Genomic DNA, 27,049 nt, shown 5'->3' with positions numbered 1-27,049 from the left:
TGATGCGGACCCCAGCGCCACTGTTGCTACCGCAAAGATCCAGAAAAATGAACCCGAAGATCCAGAGGAGGAGGAGCGTCTCTTCCACTCCCAGAAGTGGGTAAAGGGCTCCCCGATACAGTTCATTGTTGATAGCGGGAGTCAAAAGAACCTCATTTCGGCAGAGGTCGTGAAGCGGTTGGACTTACCGACCACAGCACATCCACAACCATACACCATTGGGTGGCTTCACCAAGGACGAGATCTTTGCGTGAGCCAGCAGTGTCGCCTTCCATACAACATCAAGCCCTTCACGGATGAGGTATTGTGTGACATTGCTCCCCTTGAAGTTTGTGATGTATTACTAGGACAACCATACTTGTGGAAGTGACATGCTGTGTATGAATCAAGGCCCCGTGCTGTTATTGTTACATTGAGAAATAAGTTGTTCAGGATACCAGAGGTAGCACCACCTGCTGCCCTCTCTTTGATTACTACAAAACAATGCAGTAAGATCATTTCCAAAACCAGGAAATTTGTTTTCCTGATGATACGCCCTCAAGGAAAGAAGAAGACAGTGGTCGCGGCCTCCAAATGGGGCCCCTCTGCATGACAACTACAGATGGACAAGATTGTGGAGGAGTACGAGGACATCTTCACCTCCCCAGCAGGGGTTCCTCTGCACTGTCAAGTCAAGCACTCCATCAATCTAATTCCAGGTGCGCCGCTACCCAATGGACGAATTTATCGGCGCTCCATTCTGGAGAACGATGAAATCAAGAGGCAGATTCAGGAGCTCCTGCAGAAAGGTCACATCCGTCCGAGTTCATCACCCTGTGGGAGCCCGATCGTGTTGGTACAGAAGAAGGATGGGACGTGGAGACTCTGTATTGACTATCGGGCGCTAAACAAGATCACTTTCCGAAATAGGTACCCGATCCCGCGGATTGATGACCTCCTAGAACAACTAAAGGGGGCGAAATATTTCAGCAAGATCGACCTGAAGTTGGGATATCACCAGGTACCAATCAAACCCTCCGATGTGTGGAGGACTGCGTTCAAATCCAAGGAGGGCCTCTTCGAATGGTTGGTCATGCCTTTCGGATTGACAAATGCTCCTGCAACCTTTATGAGGCTAATGGATGACATCTTGCGGCCATTCACCAACTCCTTCGTAGTAGTATACTTGGATGACATTCTGATCTTCAGCCAGAGTTGGGAAGAGCACCTCCACCACATCCGACAGGTTCTCCAAACACTGCGGCAACACAAGCTATGTGCCAATTTGGAGAAATGCACTTTTGGCATGACCCAGGTTCAGTATCTGGGATACATCATTGATGAACAGGGGGTGCATGTCGATCCAGCCAAGATCCAAGTCATTCGGGATTGGCCCTCTCCAACCACTCTAACAGAGCTCCGCAGCTTTCTAGGTCTTGCCAACTTCTACCGCAGGTTTGTGTTGGGGTTTTCTCATATTTCTTGGCCCTTGAGTCAAGTCACCAAGGGCGGGGCGAAAGCAAAATTCTTTTGGTCTGAATCTCAACAGAAGGCATTCAGGGAGTTGAAGGATCGCCTCTGCACGGCACCAGTGCTCGCGTTACTAGATTTACAACAACCATTTGAGGTCGAGACAGATGCCTCTGACTATGCTATTGGGGCAGTCCTTACTCAACATGGACATCCAGTAGCATATCACAGTGAAACACTTTCAGACACAGTTCGGAAGTACCCCACTTATGATAAAGAGATGTATTCCATTGTACAGGCCTGCCGACAATGGAAGCATTACATATTGGGGAAGGAAACGGTCATCCACACAGACCACCGATCTCTGCCATTCATACAGACCCAAGGGAAATTGCAGAATGATCGCCATCAGAAGTGGTCTACATACCTGCAACAGTTTCACTTGAATATCAAGTATAAAAAGGGCAGCACCAATAATGTTGCAGACTGCCTCAGTCGACCACCGATCATGGCGCTAACCACCGTGCTCAACTCTTGTGGGCACGAGACTTCTGATTGGCCACTTCTCTACAAAAGCGACCCAGAATTCGGCCACACATACCAGACACTCTTGGAGGGTCGGCAGGTTGCAGATTTTCACCTCCAGGATGCCCTATTATGCCACCTCGATCACCTTTGTGTTCCTTCAAGCGAGCGTGCCAAGATGATTTGGGAAGCACACTACAGTCGGGTTGCTGGGCATTTCGGGGTCGAGAAAACAGTGGCAGTACTGCAACATTATTTCTATTGGCCGAATCTTCGACAGGATGTTGGGAAGTACATCTGATCATGTATTGCCTGTGCCATTGCCAAACCGGCCATTAAGAAGCACAGCCTCTATACCCCGTTGCCTACCCCTAGTCGACCTTGGGAATCCATCTCCATGGATTACATGTCAGGCCTTCCTTCCACTAAGCATGGAAATGACTGTGTTTTTGTGGTCGTCGACAGGTTCTCAAAGATGGCCATTATGGTGGCCTGCAAGAAGAATATCACAGAAGAAGCCACTGCTAAACTCTTCTTTGAACGAATGTGGGTGCACTTTGGGATCCCACAGTCTATCATCTCAGATCGGGACAGTCGGTTTCTCAGCACATTTTGGTCCAGTCTCTGGTCAATGCTGGACACCAAACTCACGAAGTCCACAGCCTTCCATCCTCAAACTGACGGCCAGACAGAGGTTGTCAATAGGATGATTGTGCACATTCTGCGCATGTATAACTCAAAGCATCCACTCACATGGGACGAGAGCCTCGCCTATGTTCAACACAGCTACAGCCGAGCTCTTCACAGCTCCACTGGCCATATCCCTTTTTAGGTGGGTTTGGGATTCCAGCCACTATGCCCCATTGATGTGGCCATGCCACTTGCAGCTACTCACATGAATTCAGCTCATGTCCAGTCCGAAACAGATAAGGCCACCAGCTTCATTGAGTGCATCCAACATATTCGCCAGCAGGTCCATGACATTCTTGAGAAATCAAATGCCAAGTACAAGCAGCGACATGATCAACATCGGGTGCCACACAAGTTTCAGGTGGGCGACAAAGTCTGGTTGCATTTGCAAAAGGAACGCCTTACTGGAGCCTATCGGAAATTGAGACCACTCCGATATGGTCCTTACACCATTACTAAGGCTATGGGAGACAATGCATTTGAGCTCAGCATTCCCCCATTCCTTGGCCTGCACCCAGTGTTCAATGTGGACCGCCTTCGGCCATACTTTCCACCATTGCTAGACACATCCGACATTGCAGAATAGCTCAAACCCACAGAATTAAATCCAGATTGCATGGAACAAGCTGCAACTGATCGGATCATGGACACACAGATCAAGAACACTCACCAACAGAATATCCAACTGTATCGAGTTGTCAAAGCAGGCCAACTCCTTCAGCAGGGCAAGTGGCTCACCAGGGAACAAGTTCAGCAGAAGTTTCCTCATCTCATGGAGGAACTCAACGCAATGGGGACCATTGCTTCCTAAGGGGGGAGGAATGATCCAGGTGGATATTGGTGGCCACCTGCCAAGTCCACCGTGACCCCTACCATTGTCTTTCTCAGCATTTTCAGTTTCCTTAATTGTAGCACAACTTACTATTTTTAGCAGTTTTTCGGGTCCTGAACTTCCGGAGCCGTTTTGAGGCCCTAAACGATGTTTTTTGGGGAATCCGGGGGCAACATGGGTCCATGGAATGGACCGATGTTGCCTGTTCCAACAATGATAGTGCTCGGATAGATCTTTCTAATGAGCTATTGTACGCGTCAAACGGAGATCATGTGCCAAAGTTACGACCCCGGGAAGTTGATGTACCAACTTACCCCCAAACGGGGCCCATAGTTTGGCGTTTCATCTCCTAGGGTTAGGTTTTGGAATGTTAAGGGTTTTCCATTGTTTCTCAACAATAAATAGCCCTTCGAGCCTCATTGTAAGACAGTTCAGAGGATGTAGCCATCACATCTCTTCTCAGAGATAAGCTACCATCGCCCTAGCTGGTTTATTTCCATTTCTGATTGTAAGCATATTTCAGTATTTTCCATTAATGAAATGAAGTATTATTTCCGCTGCATCTTTGTGTATATGGTTATCTCTGTAATTTGTTGCGTTCCTGTTTAAATCCGGATCAAATTTGTTATAATACAAAGGTACCATTGTATTATCTTTGCAAATAATAGGCCATGTTTACAATTAACCTCCATGTGCACTATTTTAACATTAGTGATTTACAATGGTTTTGTCTTGGCTCCCCTTAGAATCAATCAAATGTTAGGCATAATCCATTCATAGGGCCACCTAATCCTAGGTGTATTCCCAATCCCCCATAGGCACTTAAGCATTTGGATTTTTTTGATGACACAAGCACTATGATAACATGTCTCACATGTAGTATAGTGTAATATAGTTCACTTGTGTAGCCTCCAAATGGGATACATCAAAGGATCATCTTAAAGTTGTAGGTGTCAACTCTTTAGGACACATCGATTATAGACCATCAACTCCACATTGGTAGGCTAATGATTATCATTCAAGTCGAGTAGCACTATATTTATGCTCTCATTGTAGGCATAATTGTAATGGATTGATGGAGGATCCTATCCATGGATGTCTTATGAATCATCTCCGCAAAGTTTTTATTTGATGTTAAGTCATTGGTTATATATTTAATTGTACAATTGACAAATATTCAATAAATGTAACCTTAAAATACTTCTTTTCACTATTATTTTTTTAGAATATACAGATGTTATGAGAGAATACACTATGACCTAGGTGAGAATATGTCAGTTCCTTTAAACTTGATGTCGCCATGGATGCAATATTTGACATTGTGGCACCTCCTACACAAGTATTTAAATGAATTTATGTGTGCCTAATTCAATGATAACTTAGCAAGATTTTAATTTTTTTTTTTGGTTTTAAAATTGTTCGCGTTTTTTTTAATATTAGGTCTTTTATATTACTATAAAAAAATTATAGACAAAAGTAGTGCAAGCTACTATTATACCGCTTGGGATACCATACCAGTCGCATAAGCTCAAAATTTTATAGTTGCATATCTCATAGGCTACTCGATTGTCTTTTAGACTATACAAAGTACCAAAAAAAAACACAAGATAATAGACATGACAATGGAAGTGCCATAAAAGTAACTTATCTTGAAACATCAGGTTCACTTGGTCATTACTCTATTACAGAGTCCATCGAGTTCAATGGGTTCGGTTCACTGTCATTGTGTGAGGAAGAAAAATCAAAGTTTTCCAATTTCTTGCCAAATATAGAAACTCTCGTATTTTATCCTATAACACATGTTTCACTAAAATTTGAAAAATTATATTACAACGACTTCAACAATAAACATATTTCATTAAATTTGGAATTATATAGTGGATATAGAATTTAGAACTTTAGCTAGACTATGTTTAGTTCGCTACTTTGAATATATCTATTCATCATTTTTTTCAATAAAATTTTCATCATAGATTATATAAAACAAATTTTTATAAACTTGCATAAACAAATCTTTGGAATATTAATCTAGGACACCTTACATTATTTCATCTAATGTTATTTACAGTTCCTATTAAAAATTTCGTTAATATTTTTATGTGAAAATAAAACGCATTTAATAATTTCGTTATAAGGTTGGCACAATTTTTTTGAAGTGTCAATAAAACGTATTTAATAATAGAATTATACCAATATGTGTGTTATTGTAACAACTTTAATTCTAGGTATTATCGAAAATTTTGTTTGCATTGAGTATCATATCTTATTATATTAGGAGGTCGATAACATTTTATATTGACAAGAGAAAATATTATATAAGACTCATATTATGTTTAGCCTTTTTCTTTTAACAATGAAAACCAATTATAAGATAGAAATTATAGAAACATTCAATTTGGAAAAATTATATTACAAGGACTTCATAAACATTAATTATTTTGTAAACCAACCTAGATCCATCTTAAATCCAAATCTACCAAGTTCCAAGAATGATCAAGTCCAAAGTTAAGATGTATCTAAGCTGGTACTTTTGCATTCTATAATATATTTCCCCGATCCTTTAAATAGGGTTTATCATAACGAACGCCACTGGAAAATATCATGGTCTATGGAATACCATGGAATTGTAAACCATCATCGATAAACCCATAAAATGATTGCCTCAAATTTATCTTAACTATTTTATGACCTAAAAATTCAATGCAAACCTCTCCATATCCTAGTAAAAGTTGACATTTATGGGCATCAATGTTTACATGGGGTCCTAACATATTGGGTTGTATAGTGCCTTTGGGTGAAATCACCATATTAACTTAAGATACGATAGTATAAAAATATTTTTAGTAATGTCAAACCAATTAGTAACCATGAATAGGCCAAACATGGGACTACTAGGCACAACAATAGCAATACACACTAGGCGCCTGAAAGTAGCTCTTAGTAGGAATCAATTAAATCATATTAGTATGTCTAACATCAAAGCAAGATATTATATTTATGGATAATAGACCATATCCATTGATGTTTGATTTTTGTGCCTATTGACTCTCACCCCCAAGTTTCCCATAATCCAAGGGGGTCAGTGGTTGATCAAAATATGATGGTGTTGCGAGGATCTCAATGTATGACTTGGCAAGGAGTGCCTCCCTTGAAAATTTTGCATTGAAACTACTCTACTAGAAAGTTACAGTAAAATATGTTTTTATGCTAAATTTTCTACCACTTAGTGCATTTGGAAATTTGATACCGGGTGGACTTGATTTATACAAATTTAATAAACATTTATAGTGATATTAAAGCGTTTTCATTTCTTTTGTTATAGTGATATTAAAATGTTTTCTTATTTATATATTTATTTTTCATGGATTGTGTGAGGGTTTTTCTCAGCTCTAACATTTTTTTCATGACATTTGATACAAAATAAATAATTTATATTTGAAATTAATTATGTACTTTAGCATTTCATTTTTCTTAATTTTTAATCCTATGTAATGTAAAAGTTACCTATTTGATTAGAAGAAATTAGTTAATATACCATTGTTTGTTTATGAGTTTATTCATTATATATTATTATTGGTATAATAAATAGCCTAGATCCATCTTATGTTGTAAGGTCTTGGTATTCGTCAATTGGAATAGCTATAAGAATAATTTTTTACAGGTTTTCCTCTCCAAGAGGGAGAGGTTTTGGTCCTAGCAGAAAGCCAACATCTTGTGTTCTTGTCTCTTGTATTTGGATAATTGTTTGATGAAATAATAAATACACATACTAATGGTATCAAGATAAGATTGTGCTAATAAAAAAAACATTAAAATAACTCACACATAGCTATCATGTGAAGAAGAATCATATAAACTACATTTTCCCTAGATTCTTCAACATGGTTTCAAAGCTATGGTTACAATCAAAGGAAGGGAAGAAAAGAGACATTTCAAGGATCAATCTTCTAGCAGGGCATCAAAGCAAGCTAAAGGACATGAAGGTCTGCATTAAAGAAACAAACCCTCATATTGATCAAATCCTAGAAATTTACAACAGTCTACATCAGCAAGTTTGTCTATACAATCAAGGAGGCAGTCTTCAATAGCAAGAACTTGTGTCTCCATATTCCTCATCAAAAGGCCACCAAGACCCTCATCAATATGTCTACAAAAAAAGCCAACTCGAAGGATTTGAAAATGAAGATCACATCAACTTGGAGAAAGTTGAAACCTTAGCAACAATCGTGATCTACAAAATAAGGAAAATCATATTGAAGGCACTATCATCTCCAAGGTTATAAAATCAAGCAAGGATCGTATCCTTTCCCTAGAAGAAGACCATCTGAGGAAGCAACTAATCATCCTCATCAAAAGGGAGCAACCTTTTCCATTTAAGGAAAGGCTTTCTCACTTGAAAGAAGATCATCCAAGAAGAATCCCTCATACATATTCTTCAACCTTCACCAACATGATCAAGGTGAATATTTCATCTTCACATGACAAGTAAGAATCTTTTCAATTTATAAATTTTGTTAAATGACTTCATGAATTGCAAGGACATCTATAAGTTGATGGGTCATCAAGATCCCTTGCATGGAGAAGAAGGATAGTGATAGTCCTCTAAGAAGCTGAAGTCACTAAAAGGTCTGCTCTAAATTTATGGAAATGGATTCTTATAAGATCCCCTCATATAGAAATATTGGAGACATCAAAGAAAATCTATAAGATAGACTCATTCTCTGAATGTGCAATGAAGAAGGTCACATGAAATTTTATCTACATGGAAGCAAATGTATCAAAGGATGTAGGATACCCTCATAAGGTCCCATCAATAAGATCGAGGAAGGAAGATAACCATCACTGATCTATAATGCACTAAAAGATAATCAAGGTAGCAAATTTCTATGAGTTACCTCATTCAACAACTTATGGTCTCTATGATAGATAGTGAAAGACAAGTTGATGACAAAAATATTGAAGGTTAAAATAACTCAACCATGTATAGAAAGGAAAGGCAAGGTTGGTCGTCAAGCAAGATAGAATAAGTATAGCTAACATTCAACACCATAGAAAGATTTTGGAACCTCATATCAATGAAAGATGTAGGAAGATGAAGAAAAGGACCAAGGAAAGAGGGGGTAACAAATCTCTCCATATGATTATTGAGTTTTGAGACGATGGAAGATAAAACACGGCCGAGATTGGTATAGTCACCTTTCATAGGGAGTCAGGATCCCCTCTTTGACTCAAGAATGTCATGTTTGTTTCGGGCCTAATGAAAAATATCATCTTAGTAGTAGTTTTGGAATACCTTGGTTATGATGTGATCTTGAGCAAAGGAAAGGCATTCCTAAGACACATAGCCACGGGATAGGTGAAGCAGATTGGGGTTCAAGTCAAAAACCTATATTTCCTTGAGGTAGAAGATGCATGCACAACATTGAGGAGAAAGGTAGAGACTAGAGATAGGATGGTTGAGAGAGAGCATGTTAGATCTCTAAAATTGGAGCCTCAGAAGGAGCCTCTTGAAGTTGTGGAGAATCCAAAAATGGAGACCTAGAGAGGATGCAGAGTGGATACATCCACTAAATAAAATGAGGGCTTCTAAGAGGGAAGTCGACTTCTTCCTCTAGAAACATCTCTTTCTTGTAGGTCGACATCATGAGGGCTACTAACAAGGTCTTGAAGGATGACTTTACATAGACAGGTGACTCTTTACAATGTGTAACATGACAATGACTCTTTTATTATTTTATGACTAGATCACAAAATTCCTAAAGGCTCTCAATGGGATTCTTGACTCAAAAATAAATATCTTTCTCATGAAACCGACGATGGAAGCATTACAATAATTTTATTTTTCTTATTTTCAGGTCTTTACATAAAAACACAAATATATGTCATTATGAAGACTAAACCTAATTACACTTTTTCAACAAGAAGTCCCAATGTGAGGTTGAATCCATCCAAGAGGGTAAGAAGAAAGTCTTGTCCAAAATAAAGGGCTTCAATTGTCATGAATTCAGGCACTATGCTACAAAGTGTCCACACAAAAATTCTAGCAAGAAGGAGTCTACAGTAGCAACATCAATTGAAGCTTTGGCTTCACAGTTTGAGCTAGATTTCACCCTTATTGTATTCATGGCAAAAAATGTAATGGGGAGTGTGTGGTACTTGGATTCGAGTGCCTCATTCCACATGACATGTTGTAGAGATTTTTCAGTGACCTGGAGGAGAAATATCTCCATATGATTATTGATTCTGGGGACAACAGAAGATACAGCATGACCGAGATCGGTATTGTCACCTTTCAGAGGGAGTCAGTATCCCCTCTTTGACTCAATAATATCATGTTTGTTTCAGGCCTAGTGAAAAATATCACCTTAGTAGTAGTTTTGGAATACCTTGGTTATGATGTGATATTGAGCAAAGGAAAGGCATTCCTCAGACACATAGCCACGGGATAGGTGAAGCAGATTGGGGTTCAAGTCAAAAACTTGTATGTCCTTGAGGTAGAAGATGCACGCACAACATTGAGGAGCAAGGTAGAGACTAGACATGATGGTTGAGAGAGAGAATGTTAGATCTCTAAAAATGGAGCCTCAGAAGGAGCCTATTGGAGTTGCAGAGCATCCAAAAATGGAGAGCTAGGGAGGATGCTGACTGGAGACATCCACTGAAGAAAATACCTCCGGTAGGGGTGGAGTTCGATCCAAGTGGAAAGAGGGAGAACATGTAGCCATAACTCTAGGAGAGAGGTGGAATGATGTAGATCCTCAGTCCAAGAGTTACATAAATTTGGGCAGGGTCCATTGAGGCATTCTCCTCATGGATCATTACCTCTCTAAAAGGGGGCCACAATATTCGGTAGTAGGATGATCAATTCCAGTCAGATACTAAGGAGTGCAGAGGAGTGTTGATAGTAGAGAAGGAGGCTGAGTAGCAGAGTTAGTAGCAGCACAAGTTTCCTAGTAGATAGTTGCAGACACAGTTGATTCATTTTTTTTTTGTTATGATTATTTTTATGCTTCTCAATTGTTGGTGTTGCATTAGCAGCAAAAACGATGTGAAGTGTTGCATGCATTACATTCCACGGGTGCAGGATAAGGGTGGTTGATAATCCCTTTCTTGGTGAGAGGGAGTGTTGAAAACGCAACAAAAAAAATCTCAGTTTGACTTTAGCTTAGTCAAACTAGAGAAAATTAAAATTTCCACATCAGCAGAAATCATTGATGTAGTTAACTGAGGTAACATTCCACTTGCCACTCAGTTAACTCAGTTAATTTGAGTTCGAGAGCTTGAGTTCAATTAAGCATGAGTGATTCTTAATTTGTAGCAATTTAATTAAGTTATATTAAGTTATGTGTAGTTAAACTAGTTCTCAGTGAGCGGAGAGATAGGTTATTCACTTGCAGGGTGTGCTAAGTTGAGAAAATTAATTGTAATACATCTCTACTCATCATATTATTGCAAACATGTATTGGGATTTTTTGCAGATTACTTTCCCTGAGAAAGTTATTGTGTGCATGTGTGTTATTTCTCATTGCATGTTTGTGATTGATGTTCTAAATTTTGAATTAATTTCCACAAAGTAGTAGATTAGGTTTGTGTCTTGTGATTTTGATTAAAAATTATTGAGCAGTTGCAAGTTTACATCATAATTTCTACATGAAACTACACTACAAAGATTTGAAGAGGCTAAAATTAAGCCTTGAGTGCAATTTTGACCTCATAATGTTGCGAATAAGGCCAAGATAATGATATGGAGCTGAGTAAGAGATTAGGGAAGTGTTATATCACATCCTTGAGGTTGCGTTCTATGATATAGGACTACATAGAGGGTCAATATAGCACTATAGAGGCTAAAAATGGTAAAATTTGAGGGAAAACATCAAATTTTGGCTAGGATTACAAAATTTAACTCTACATTAAGGGTTAGTGATGTGCTACAACACTAGGAAGAGGATCAATGTTGTGCTACAAAAGGTTTTAAAGCACTTAAAACTTGCAAGGAAGCTAAAATAAAGATTTTCGCTAAGGATTACCTCAATATGCTAAGAGTTGGAAGGTTCCTTTGTGCCACTGGATCGTTAAAAAAGCCTCATTCAAACTCATAAGTTTTCCTATGTTATCTTATGTCATTGTAGGGATGACCATAATACACAAATGTTGGATAGGTGTTTCCAGGTGTCCTCTGAAATTATTTGAAACGATTGGCCCCTAATTTCTGTCTAGACCTAAGGCAATGAGAGGAATTGAAGAGGGTTGTGGTAGGGGCTACAAAAAAGCTTTACTATTTGAGCATGTCTAATACTTGGTAGATAGCTTGCAAAGTGTCCCAAGCATCCATTGTGGCACCAGGAATATAGTAAAATATTAACACATCCAAGATAGATTTTATAGCAAATGGAGACTTGTTATTATTCTTTTTAAGGTTATCTTTTGACTAATTTTAATGATTTATGATAATAAAAAATTAGAAATTTTGATGCGTAAAAGAGTGTCCACCATCTCCAAACAATCCAAAAAGGGTTGTTGTATAATTTTTCATCTATATTTGTGCTTTGTCACGGAAAATTTTGGTGGAATTCTCTTGCATGTCCCATTTTTGTGGTAATTCAATTAGAAGTTTACGTTAGAAGCCCTCTAGAGGCATTTTGAGCCATCAAACAACACTTATGGGGTCAAAGCTTTCTCAACATAGCTCTTAGCCCCTTAACAACATTCTACACACTCAAATTTTTTAAATAGTGCGGTATCATCTTTAGTAGAAATCTATATTCATGTGCTATGCCTCCAACAAGTTGAACTAACTATTTGATAACCATGGTACCGTGTAGATGCCCTGTTAGCGCCCATCACTCACTCATGCAGAGTACTTGCATGTGGTCTTTCAAAAGGATTGTAGAAATTCCAAAGCCTAGCACTAATTTAGGGTTGAGAGATGCAAAATCACTAATTCCTATATATCTATCATGCTATGTTAATACTAGGTTCCTAGAAGGAGAGGAGGTTCGATTATTTAGTATCATACTTGTTCCATGGTTGAACAAAGCTTCTAGGAGTTAGATTTGAGAGCATAACATAAGAAGATGCAGATTTTGTCGTAGGAAACTAAGCCATAGTCTTAAATTTTATAGTGAGTGCCTCTTACTTTGTGTTTGTATTTTCATAAGTAAATAAAAGAGAGAAAAGCATATGCCTCACCTTCTCCCTAGCTTTCCTCTTGGGATCACATGTTCTTTTGGTTGTTATTTCATTTTCATTGAGCATTGAGCTTACTAATGATAAATTTGCAATGTAAGAGAATAAACTAAATAATAAAAAATTTCAAAATATTGTAAGGATTATTCTAATGAATGAAATATCTATAACACTTTAGAACACCCGAAAATTCTAAGATATTAATATATTAGATCTAAGACTTTTGTGATCCATAATGTAGAGATAAGTATTTGGGATTAAACACATTGTTAGGATTTGGTGGAGGTTTCAAACCAACTAATGTGGTTCATCCTTAGGACAAAGTGAGGATGCACCACATTAGTTGGTTCGAAAAGTCCACAAAATACTAACAATGTGATTAATCCCAAAAACTTATCTCGATATTAATAGAGTCATTTTTTAATAAAATGTAAAATCTATAACAAAAACACCCCCTTAGTATAAATTATTTCTTTTATAAAACGTAAAACTCATAAGAAAAGTTTTGAGACTCATATTTTGCTGTTGCTGTAAATCTTAATATAATAGTAAACCAAAAAATTAGTAAAAAAAAAATAACAAGGAAACCGAAAAATCTAATATATTATAAATAAATAAAAACTTCTTTCTAAGATAACAAAAATAAAATTTGCATGCAAAGAGAGAACAGAAACTGATATATCATAACCTGTAAATTAAACGGCGGAACGAACATCATGCGAGCGAGGAAAAGGGAGAAAAAAACTAATATATTATATGAATTGAGAATTTACAGAGAATTTAAGAAACTTGTACGAGGAAAGGGGAGACAAAACTAATATATTATAGGAATCGAGAATTTACAGAAACTTCGAGGGAGGAAGATTTAAAAGTTATAGGATTATTACACAGTGATCCTGCAGGCTTTGATACCAAAAAGCAATGGGCTCTTATCAAAATCTGAACAGAGCAGAATGATTGAAAATCAAAGTAGCATAAATACAATACGAAAATTTCGCAGGCATCTATATCTCTACTTTGCCTCCCACTTTCAATTTGATGGAAGAAGAGTTATGCAAACAAATCTATTGTTATAATCGTCCCGGAAACAGTGACTTTTATAAAACAAAATTCAATGCCAAGTTTACATTTGTGAACTTAATTACTCAACCATCCTCGGCCACTTCACGAATGAATACAAATAAGCATGGTTTCTGCCGTGGGAATAACTTTGACAAGTACTGTTGAGACGTGGGCCGTGGGATTAACTTTGACAAGGACTGCAGGTTGCATCTAACGATGGTATCTATGAAGGTGCAGGTTTCTGCAACAACAATTATATCTCAGAGAGCGCAGATTTGCCGTAAAAGTTACTGTAGTTGGTTTAACGACAAAAATTAATGCAAAATAAAATAACTATTTTCCCTTAGAAGCCCTCTTTTTCATGCTATTCGGCGTCTTAGTTGCGATCACAACCAATCCGGGGCTGCAGAGCGCTAATTACAGGGATTGTAACACAGCCCCGGGAAGATTCTAATTGCAGAGGCAGTTTACTCCGCTTCTGTTGAGACGTGGGCCGTGGGAATAACGTTGACAAGGAGTGCAGGTTGCATCTGACGATGGTATCTATGAAGGTGCACGTATCTTCTCTACTATTCCCCTCTGGAATATCTGTCACATAACATTCCACAACATTAGTCCAAACACTTCCCTCCTCCACGAACTCATTCAATGTCGTCACGGATTGATAATTCCGAAGGCGGTGCTCTCCTCCCAACACCCTGAAACTCAGAATGCGCTTCTCCTCGTCCAGAATCTCGAGGCGCTCAATGCTGTTGTTCGCTGGAAGCCCCGATACGACTTTGACTTCCCTGACGCATCCCACCTTGACATCTCCCTTCACGGAGCAGCTGGTGATGAAGGGCTTGTACGTTTCAGGTTTATCGAACCTTCGAACAACCGACCACACTGCTCTCGCGGGGGCGTTGATTCTCTGAATATTAACGGACGAGCACTGCTTATCTTCCTGGTCCATGTGGTGAGACGCCAAAACACCACCCTTCATGTTGTAGCATTCGTGGTTTTTCAAACTGAAGGGGCTGCCATCCGGAATTTTGATTTCAATCTCCATTCTCACAGTACAAATAATATCTCTGATTTATATTCTCACAGTTACCAATTTATCTGTGGTTAGGCTGTACAGACACGAGGAATGGCGGCTTCTCTAATTGGGTTGGCTGTACAGACATATATATATACACATGAGGAATGGTGGCTTCTCAACCAATGTTCCATGATGCTCCAAAGTCGTTAACCGCATCCCGCAGTCCCCCTCCCCTGTGCCCATTAATTTGGGTGATTGCATCCCGCTTTCCCCTCCCGTACGCTCCCAATCATCCGCACCCCGTTTTTCACTCTGCACATCAATATAATTAGGTAGCTGCAGTTCATTTGGATATGCTTCTCATCTTGAGAATATGTTTGTTCCTTTAATCACGCTATCTGCTCTATGTTTGTTCCTCGGGAGGGAGCAGCCTAAAAGAACGGTCATATTGTAAGTTTGTTGTGATTATTAATTTTTTTTATGTGTTTATTAATTAAATTTAAAATTTTAAAAATATTTATAGATAATTATTTTAATTTATATGTATTTTTGCTATTACTACTTCAGCACTTTTGAGATTTTGGTTCAACCATATATTCTTGACACAATTTCTTAAATAGTCTTGTAGTGACCTCTACAAGGATTTCCCATGGTCTAAAAATATTACTATTCTTGGCCCACTAGGATATTTATGAGAATACATGGTCCCAAGTGGATTAAAAATTAACACACTTATTTTAAACTAATGCACACTTGGTTCTAAAAATAACATGTACGCACTTTTCTAAAAGTAAAAAAATATATATGACGTCTCATTATTTCACGGACCAGGATTTCCATTGGAAAACCAGTTTCCAATATAGATGTAATGCAAGCATGTCGATCGTAAAGGTTATCAACTCATCTGGTAAAGGTTTCCAACTCTAAACGCTTCAAATATTCTATGGCCATTTAGCTTTAGAGGTAAGTCATATTTTTTGTTCTATTAAAAAACTCAAAATTTTAAAGGGTTTTTTTAATTGCAAATATAATTTATATCATTGTACTAGCTGAAAACATAAAGACAAATAAAAAGCCAACCCAATAATAGAGTCACAAGAAAACATTAACTTGGAGAAAAATACCAAACAACAAACACAAATTATAGAATATTTAAATGAATTAAAACTATTGATTGAAGAGCTTTATAACAAGAGGGAACCATCACTAGTTTTATTAGCTACATCCCTTAACCTCATTATTACCTATGTTGACCATGCCCATCATCAATTGAAAATTATTATTGAATATAGGTGTAAGATGAGAGAATTACACTCACTGGTATCATTGAACGATAAGTTAAAGATTTGAATATCACAAAACAAAAAGTCGTGGGGTTATTTGTTGAACCAAGATTCAACCAACCCTATGATCCTAGGAAAAGATGTAATTGCAATGGTTGGTGCGCATTTGATACATGGAAAGAGAACTAAATGAGTCAATCGTTTATGTTTTTTTTAAATCAACTTGTTATAATACAAAGGTACCATTGTATTATCTTTGCAAATAATAGGCCATGTTTACAATTAACCTCCATGTGCACTATTTTAACATTAGTGATTTACAATGGGTTTGTCTTGGCTCCCCTTAGAATCACCCAAATGTTAGGCATAATCCATTCATAGGGCCGCCTACTCCTAGGTGTATTCCCAACCCCCCATAGGCACTTAAGAATTTGGATTTTCTTGACGACACAAGCACTATGATAACATGTCTCACATGTAGTATAGTGCAATATAGTTCACTTCTGTAGCCTCTAAATGAGATACATCAAAGGATTATCTTAAAGTTGTAGGTGTCAACTCTTTAGGACACATCGATTATAGACCATCAACTCCACATTGGTAGGCTAATGACTATGATCCAAGTCGAGTAGCACTGTATTTATGCTCTCATTGTAGGCATAATTGTAATGGATCGATGGAGGATCCTATCCATGGAAGTCTTATGAATCATCTTCGTAAATTTCTTATTTGATGTTAAGTCATTGGTTATATATTTAATTGTACAATTGACAAATATTCAATAAATGTAACCTTAAAATACTTCTTTTCACTATTATTTTTTTAGCATATACAGATGTTATGAGAGAATACACTATGACCTAGGTGAGAATATGTCAGTTCCTTTAAAATTGATGTCGCCATCGATGCAATATTTGACATTGTGGCACCCCTCCTACACAAGTATTTAAATGAATATCGCTTGGCACGGGGTCCCGCCTTAAGCCCCATGCCACTGTTGATGCCGATCCACTGATATCAGCGATCGACATATCGCATCGGCCCGGGGGTCCTCACCTTATGTTATATGTCCATGTGCCTTCCTCCGACCCCATTTGTTGGGGATCGACAATCGGGAATTTCTTTCCCTTTTTGCCTAAGTCTGCCTTTGACCTCCTCCGATGCGATTTTTCTCCATAAAGCCTTTTAGGCCATTTTTTGAAGATTTGCCTCTTTTTCCAAAGAATAAAGGGCATCTTATTTCTATGATAACTTCTGCATACTAAGTCCATTTTTTCCCATTCATGTTACAACAGATTCAAAACGAGACGATCTCTACAATGGGGCTATTTCCAGGAACTTCCTTGGACTTTCATTTTTCCTCTATGAGGAACACTTAGACTTAGGAGTTTATCCAAAATCCATTTTGGATCATTTCAAGGATCAATCTTCTAGCAGGGCATCAAAGCAAGCTAAAGGACATCAAGGTCTGCATTAAAGAAACAAACCCTGATATTGATCAAACCCTATAAATCTACAACAACAGTCTACATCAGCAAGTTTGTCTATACAATGAAGGAGACATTCTATAATAGCAAGAACTTGTGTCTCCACAATCCTCATCAAAAGGCCACCAAGACCCTCATCAATATGTCTACAAAACAAGACAACTCAAAGGATTTGAAAATGAAGATCACATCAGCTTGGAAAGAGTTGAAACCCTAGCAAAAATCCTAATCTACAAAATAAGGAAAATCATATTGAAGGCACTATCATCTCCAAGGTTCTGAAATCAAGAAAGGGTCCTCTCCTTTCCCTAGAAGAAGACCATCCAAGGAAGCAACTAATCATCCTCATCAAAAGGGAGCAACATTTTCCATTTAAGGAAAGGCTTTCTCACTTGAAAGAAGATCATCCCAGAAGAATCCCTCATACATCTTCTTCAACCTTCACCAACATGATCAAGGTGAATATTTTGTCTTCACATGACAAGTAACAATCTTTTCAATTTATAAATTTTGTTAAATGAATTCATGAATTGCAAGGACATCTATAAGTTGATGGGTCATCAAAATCCCTTGCATGGAGAAGAAGGATCGTGACAGTCCTCTAAGAAGCTGAAGTCACTAAAAGATCTGCTCTAAATTTATGGAAATGGATACTTATAGGTTCCTCTCATATAGAAATATTGGAGACATTAAATAAAATGTATAAGATAGACTCATTCTTTGAATGTGCAATGAAGAAGGTCACATGAAATTTTATCTACATGGAAGCAAAGGTATCAAAGGATGTAGGATATCTTCATAAGGTCCCATATACAATATCGAGGAAGGAAGATAACCATCAATGATCTATAATGCACTAATAGATATATCTATGATTTACCTCATCCGACAACTTATGGTCTCTATGATAGATAGAGAAAGACAAGTTTATGACAAAAATATTGAAGGTTAAAATAACTCAACCATGTACAGAACGGAAAGGGAAGGTTGGTCGTCAAGAAAGACAGAATAAGTATAGCTAAGATTCAATGATATAGAAATATTTTGGAAGCTCATATCAATGAAAGGTGGAGGAATCTGAAGAAAAGGATGAAGGAAAGAGCTAGTAACAAATCTCTCCTATGAGTAAGATAGTATCCCATACAAAGGGGTCTTATCATAAGCTCTTAAATCTTGTGTTATAAGATATGAAAATGATAATAAGATGCATCATGGCATCATGGAAGCATCATAAACAAGAGATTGTGACATCACCATGGGAATCATGAAGGACAAGATCAATGGCAGACAAACATGTAAGATATATAGCTCTTGGGAACCTTAATGTACATTGAAGGATGGAAAGGAGTAATCTAAGGCTCATCATACAAAAGGGAAACATCTGCCAGTTGGGGATATACAAGATCCTCAAAATTATCTAATGGAATCCTCATCATAGGGTTCACTAATATAGAGAGGAAGTAAGTGTTTCAACAAACATTCCAACTTATGGAATCCATGAGATGATGATATGATGACGTGAAGTAGATCAATAGATTGAAGATATTTTCAATGAAGGAAGCTACTGCAAGAAACTTCGATGACCTGAAGGTAAAATAAGGTATGTATGCTTGTGTGCAATATTATAATGTCATGTCATACAGTTGCAGGTAGCATGGATCACTTATTATATCTTAAGAAGCATGATCAAGAAGAAAAAGGATTTCCTTCTCTTAAAGGATGCAGGAAGGCATAAGTCACACTAAATGAAATTAACATAATATGTCCTCATACAAAGTACGAGATGGTTGACTACAATGAAGAAACTCTGATTGAAAGCTAATGGGAATGAAATGTGTGGGGAAGGAATAGATCATGAGATATGAAACCATGATGAAGGAAATCAGCATCCCAAAGACCAAGAAGATTTGACTAGGAAATCTCCCAAAAAGATATGGAGATTCTGATGAAATTATAAAAATGAAAACTCTTGAAAATGGATATCTATGGGAGATGTGTCAATATGTGTGCAGGATGTTGATACCTACACGAAGATGTCATGATGAAGATCCATCTCGTAAGGTATGATTTAATTTAATATGATGTTTTGATTTCTTGAATAATATTTGGATAATGCAAGGCTACTCGAACAAGAGTTGTAAATACAAGTACAACTAGCATTCACGTGGTGGATGGAAGAAGCATGACGAGAAAGAAGTAGTCATATAACAAAGGTTCCAGATATGAAGAAGGCCACTTTCCATGAAGAAAGGAATGACATGATGAAATAAGGAGGAAAGTGATCGATGGTTGTATCCCTGCAAGGAAGAAGGTCAACTGATTTTCATGACATCAAGGAGAGAAGTTGATTAAGCAGCTGAAGGAATCACGAAGAAAGAAGTTGTTGATATATAGAAGAGTCCCAGGCTAAGAGGGAGATCTGATAGGTCCCTAATCAAGAGGGAACTTGGATTGGATCACCCCTAATTAAAAAGGAGTGATGGTTGTGTTTTTCGATTTCATGTGTCATGCACTAGACTAGGACTAACAGCCATAACTATAGGTTAAGGGCATGAATGGAAATGTAGACACATGATAGACAAAACATTCTTGTCATCACTTTGAAAGAAGGAATGGAGGGTTGGCTAATCATCTAGCATCTGATGTTCTTTGACAATGCGAAGGGCATCCAAGATAATAATAGGCAAGAGGACCGATATTCTTTGAGGGCTGGGAACCCAAGATAAGAATAGTCCTAGAAGGTCATACTTGATGAACACCCAGGTGGGTATGTACCTTGAGAGACAACGATAAAGGTGTTTATACTCCCCAACATTGTGCTCTGATCTTATGAAAGATAGTGTTGTTAGTCAAGGCCTTGGTATGAACAATGTTGGTTACTATGATGCTATACAGATGGGTTACCAATCTAATTCTTCTTATGACAAATTCTTCGGATTGAGAATGACCAAGTGCCATTATAAATACCTCCCTAGTTAAGAGGGAGTGTTGAAGAAAGTGTAACTAGGCTTGATATTTACAAATGTAATTTTGATCTCTGTACTTGTCAAGAAAAATAAATATTATTTTTGTAAATTATAAGAATGAGTTTCTTGCTCATTTCATAGGTCTAGGAAAGTGAAAGAATCAAGGTCATGTTAAAGAGCTCTTCTTGAGCATGAATATGCATCAACCAAGTTTCAAGTAGTGCTCCAAGACAAGCACCATCCTCCAAAGAAGAAGACTGCCAGCAAAACAATGTGAAATACAGTCAAGTGGACTTCAAAGTATATATAGATGACACGTCGGCTCAAAAAAGGAATGCAATGGTTCGCTAGGTTCACGTTAACTTGCATACTTGGACCAGCACCTATAAATACACAGTTGGAGTAATCGTGGACAAAATAACTTCAGATCACTCTGAAACTTTGATGGTACAGTAAATTAGAGTATCTCGGTGATAAGCATAGTGACACTTTCGCATAAGATCTTTGAAATCTCGGGCAAGCACAGTGACACATAATCTTAGGTTTCTCTCAGATTTTTTGTGGGAAAAATGACTTCTGATACCTCTGCTATCTTCGGTGAGTATGATAGTGGAATATAACAGTGTCATGACTATGTTCTCCTCTCAATTTTAGTGATTACTATCTTGGAAGTTATGGCCGACCTCTGACTTACGACAATAATATCCAAAGGTTGTTTTAATTTGTGAAATGAAATACCAAAGGAATCAAGAAGGGCTAGTCCAACTTTTGGAATTGCGTCAATATTGAATTGAGAATAGAAGTTCCATCATTGAGGAAAAAATGATTTAAAGAGGAAGACTGAGTTTAATTGGAAATCACCAAAGAAAGGAGGGCCTACGCTTATTAAGAAGAGAAGCACTACATGCAGATTTGGAGTTGTACAGAGAATCCTGGGCAATCATGGCAGGACACTGGCGTCTAATTATAAATTGAGACACTCTAAGAAGCTCAGTGGTAGAGAAGCTCGTTGTCTTTGGGTAGGTACTTAGTTGAATTCGTAATCTTACCTTTTAACAAAATTTAGCTCTAATACATATAAAAAATGATAAATATTTTTAAATTGTCTATGATTATTTTAAAACAAGAAACATAATATGGTGAGGTCCCACAGAATTAAAAAAAAAGTTGTATAGAAAAAGTGTGCAGCGAATACACCATGACCATGTGATAGAGTGGGGGGAAACAAGGTATAATTAAAAAAATATATGAAATGGAAATTTGAATTTCTATATTTGTTAATTTTGGTTCATTATAAATATGTTAGTTCAATGAGTCAGTAGTAACAGGCTAATAATTAACAACTCTATCATCTCTCGCCTTGAGAGACCAAACTTATGGTAGGAGAAAATTTGGAGTGTATTCGGTTGTTAAAGGTTTTTAAATTGTTCAAAGTGATCCTGATGTTGGATGCACAACATGCTCTTTTGCTAGGAATTTGTAATTTAATTAGATAATATTGAGAGTTCAAAAAAAAATTATAATGCGTGTGTTGAACCTTGGAACAATATTCCTTCAAGGATATAAATTAGAATTTTCTCAATAAAGTTGAGGCCTAAGAAATTTTTTTTTATTATTTTTTTTATTTTGCAAGGGTAGGTTATAGTCAAGGTTGGGGTAGTTTGTTGAGTTTTATTTCGTTTGATGAGGAAAATTATTTGTTTGGGTACTAGTAGTCTCTAGCTTCTCTTATAGTGTTGTTGCCAACCTTTTGACATTATCATGAGTTCATCCTTGATAACTGGCATATTTTGTTTAATTTTTTAGAAAATTTTAGAGTCTTATTTGTGTAGTCCCTTTTGCAAAATAGGTCAATAGTGAAATAGGTTTTACATTCTCCTTTAAGATTGCAGCTATATTTTAATGCAGAATTGAACCACTTTTTGTTGTTGGGTATTGGCATAAACGTTTGGTTGAGTGTAATACTTTTATGTTGTATTATTGTATCATTATAGTGTTATTTTCTTCGGATATATTTTTTTGGATATTTATGTGCAGGTTTGCAACCACCGGTTCCTTTGTTTCTCCTATTTATGCTGAAAATGTGCCAACAAGATTACCTTTCAGAGAGGTTTTATTTGGTACAACATCAAAAGCATGTTATGACTTGCACTTCATTTTGTGGCTTTCCTTTGTACTTTCTATATGGATCATTTGTATACCATTCATAAATTTCTATATCTGGCAAATGTCATTTATGAGGAGCCTTGGGGAGGCTGAGAAACTATTTCTAACTCGTATCTCCAAGAAAGATATTTCTCCAGCTCTTTTGTTTATAGATTGTTTGCATGTATTCGTTATGTTAGCTTTAATTTCTTTTATATTTTTGTGTGCAATCTATCTACGTGAGTTCTTTAGACATCTTCATGAAATTGAGAGGAAAAACCCTTAGTGGGAAGATAATGGCATGAACTTGAAAAATGGGAAAAAGTAGGAAGACATCTACCTGTACTAGATGGAGCTCATATTCTTGGGGGAAATGTTGAGGCTGGTGGAGATGGCTAGGAAAAAATTGGTGTTGGGAAATTGATTAGGAGAAATGCAAAAAATGTAGTGGCTCGTGTGGAAGCGCAAGTTGCATGGCTTGAGGAACATGTTGAGAAAATGTTTAATGGTGGAGATGTTGCATATGGTATTGAGGATGTGCTATTTGTTGAAATTGTGGGGATGCAAGGTATTGTGTTTCATTTGATTGAAAATGGAATAACAGTGAGTCCATTTCCCTTATGAGAAGGTTATTAAATTTAATTCTTTTGGGAAAGTTTACATGTTCCATTAAATTTCATATATTTCCCTTATATGATTTAGATCGTTTTTAAATGACAATTTTCTTTGCTTAGCATTTTTCGTTAAATAATTTTGTTGAGATGTTTAGCTTGCAAGTGTTGGCTAGTAACAGGATATTTCTTGGTGTTGTAATATTTCTACCTTTTCAACTAGGATGGAAAGTTCTTTCCATTACATCTCAACTTGTCGTCACTACATCTAGTGAATTACTTACACCAAGAATGTCTAGTGCTTTAGGGTTAGATTTGGTTCTCTTCAACATCACTTTAAAGAATATTCTCGATTCAGTTGAAAATATGTCAACAAGTGCCTTGAACAAGGGGTTTCTTCAAAGGAATATGAGCACTGGTGTCCTTCAATCTAACAGTGGTTCAAATTTTACTAAAATTGGGGGATCAGTGGAAGTATTGACAAAAGTCTTTCTTTCTTCTTTACAAGTTTCTTATCTGCAACTCTTTCTATTAATTACATGGTTATTTTTCTTTATGTTTTATGTTATCTTGGCTTAATAACCTTGATATGCTACAATAAAGGTGAGCCTTTGACAGTGAGTAGGATCTATTGTATAGCTTTGGTGGCACATGTTTCTACTCCTCTTACAAGGTTGTTGCTATCTAGAGGAAAATACTTTTTCACCATGGTGAATGTTTCTTTTATTTCATTAATGGAGATTGGATTTTTACTTTTATTATGTGGTTGGTGGTTGGATGTGTCCACCATTAGAATTCCTGGAACAACATTGTCTCATAGGGTGAGATTTTCCTGGGAGTCACATTTAAGAAGTTCATTCCTTCACTGGCTTGTTTGGATTTTGTATATGTTACAAATAAACATCTTTTTCAACCTTATTTGAGAGGTTTTCTCATTCTCTCTAAGGAAATTGTGTTCTTCATGGTGTAATTTTGTAGCAGAAGTTAAATTTATTTACTTTTAATTTTTATGTAGATGTCTTTACATCGTGCAAAAAGACTGATGCGTTGTGATTAACACTATATTACATATTTCAAGTATCAAATAACATTCTTGTTTGATTTATTAATCAACAAGTACTTCATCCTAGTGTCGTATACTTTCTGATAAATCCTACTGATCGAAACTATAATCCATTCCAAGATCTCATTAATGATCTAATACATAAACATGCACGAAGGATCTTGTTTTTTATGGAAGATTGATTGTCTTTTTCATATTCCTACCAATCAAACTTGCAATGTTTTTTCCTCCTTCCCTATACCATTTGGATACATCATATGTTGATAAGTAAATTTAAAATATGAAAGGTCCTATCGACCCTAAAGATATGAAAGGTGTGTACTTGATCCCCTGTTCCTGTGGGACCCCCTACATTGGGGAAACTGGTCGCTCCATTAATCAGAGGATTAGTGAGCATGCTGCAGACCTTAAGCATAGGCGAACTAAGTCTTCCGCTTTAGCTGAGCATGCTGAGAAAACCAATCATCATGTTTGTATTGAGGAAGCTAGTGTTATTGCTAAGGTTTCGCACTTCCATCATCGGAAATTTAGGGAGGCGCTTGAGATTGAAAAGAGGCCAAGTAATCTCAATAGAGATGATGGCTGGAAAATCAGTCGGTGTTGGGTCCCAACACTCTCATCCTAGTCGTCCTTTTTTTTTTGATACTTTTATTTATTTATTGATTATTATTATTATTTTAGTTTAGTTTATTTGATTTTGATTTTGGTTTTTATTTATTTATTCCTATTTATTTATTTTTACTTATTTATTTTTATTTTATTTATTTATTTATTTATTTTTTATTTTATTTATTTTTTATTTTTATTTATTTATTTTTATTTTTTTTAATATATATATATATATATATATATATATATATATATATATATATATATTAATTTGACTTATATTAATTTTTCTTTCATACCTTCTCTTTCTTTTATATTCATTTATATAAAAATAGTCATGTTTTTATTTCCTCTAATCTAATTTAACTTATTATTTTTAATTATTTATTTTAAAATAATAATAATAATAATAATAATAATAATAATAATAAATAAATAAAAATATATATCTATATTTTACTTATTTATTAATAATTTTTAACTAAATATTATCATTTATTTATTTTATTTTATTTGAAGGGATTGATCCCCTAGGGTAATACTCTTTTTTTTTTTTTTTTTTTGCCCTTAAATATAATTTTTAATTATTTATTTTTAACTAACTACTTTCATGAATTATTTTAATTACTAATTTAACATAACGTTTCATTTATTTATTAATATTTTTAACTAACTATTATCATAAAATTATTTATTAATAATATTTTTTTTTTATTTAACTTTTATCATAATATTATTTTTATTTAATTTATTTTAAGGGATTGGTCCCCTTAGGAAAAATTTTTCCCTTAAATATAATAGATTTTAATTATTTATTTTTAACTAACTATTATCATGATTTAATTTTTACATAATATTTTAATTATTTATTAATATTTTTAACTAACTATTATCATAAAATTATTATTTTTATGATAATTAAAATAAATAACTTAATTAAACAAAAATTACTTATATTATTAAATTAAATAATTTACCTTTTCTAACTAATTTTAACCTTAACTATATGATATATATATATTTTTTTATCAACAATAATCAGTGGATATTTTAAATAAATAAGCGAATTATCCTCTTAAACTAACCACTTATAATATTTTATTTATTTTGGATCCTAACTTGTATTATTAACCTAATATTATAACTTTAATATATATATATATATATATATATATATATATATTAATTAATTAATTAATTTTTATAACTAACCAATAAAAATAATTTATGTATTAAAATATATATATATATATATATATATATATATATATATATATATATAATATAATAATAATAATAATAATAATAATAATAAATTATTGAATAGTATTTGACCTATGGACCATAGGTCAAAATTAGCCGTTGGTCGATTTAGCCGTTGGAGTCTCTGCTCAAACTATTTAAAATGCTAAGTTGGATCTGTTTCTTCAACTTGTCCTGACGATGAACCACACTGGTTGGTTCGAAACGCGTCGACAAATGGTTTCTCATGTGATTTTCGCCGAAAAATCACTCACAAACTTGTTATGGATCACAAAAGCCTCAGCTCTACAAATTTAAAATATGTTTTGTTAGTTAGTATTATTGGTTGCTGGTTAATGTTAGTTTATTTCATCAAATAGCTTTGTCTTGTTAATTTTGAATTTGTTGTATGATGTCAGATCCATTTACAAAGATCCCAATAGACATGTTTTCTTTTTCATATCTATATTCCATTTTCCATTGATAACTTCAGGCCAAAAGAAAATTTTAAGACTGTTCTTTTCCATTGGTTTTTTTTATTGGTTGGATGCTTGGATTGTTTGACTTGCTCTTGCCAAACCCCGAGGATGAGAATGGTCAAGATGGTTTGAATGGTCAATAAAGAATATGGGTAAGGTTACTAGATGTTCATCGTCATCATTTCCAAGAATAGAATCACCATAGATTAGACTTCCTGTTGCCACGAATGTTGGGAGGATGGTAGATGAAATTGAGGGTGCGACTTTTGAAGAGAATGATGGAGATGAACAAGATGATTCAAAAGAGTAGGCTTTTTCCATCTAAACATCCTTCTAAAAATTATTTCATTTATTTTTTGTCTAAAATATTATGAGGATCCTATTTTGTAGCAATGGACA

At 35.8% G+C, this 27,049-nt stretch overlaps 2 pseudogenes; one reads left to right on the top strand and one right to left on the bottom strand.

The window, feature by feature from the left end:
- Positions 1 to 14,120: 14,120 nt before the first annotated feature.
- Positions 14,121 to 14,792, bottom strand: LOC149250367 (abscisic acid receptor PYR1 pseudogene; annotated as a pseudogene).
- Positions 14,793 to 14,873: 81 nt separating this feature from the next.
- Positions 14,874 to 26,793, top strand: LOC149250366 (putative E3 ubiquitin ligase SUD1; annotated as a pseudogene).
- Positions 26,794 to 27,049: the final 256 nt, after the last annotated feature.

The sequence above is a fragment of the Pinus tabuliformis genome, chromosome 7 (assembly GCF_031772625.1).
Source record: "Pinus tabuliformis cultivar Carrire ecotype Pingquan chromosome 7, CPIR1, whole genome shotgun sequence".
In the NCBI taxonomy this organism is placed as follows: Eukaryota; Viridiplantae; Streptophyta; class Pinopsida; order Pinales; family Pinaceae; genus Pinus; species Pinus tabuliformis.
This window is presented reverse-complemented; position numbering and strand designations above follow the sequence as displayed.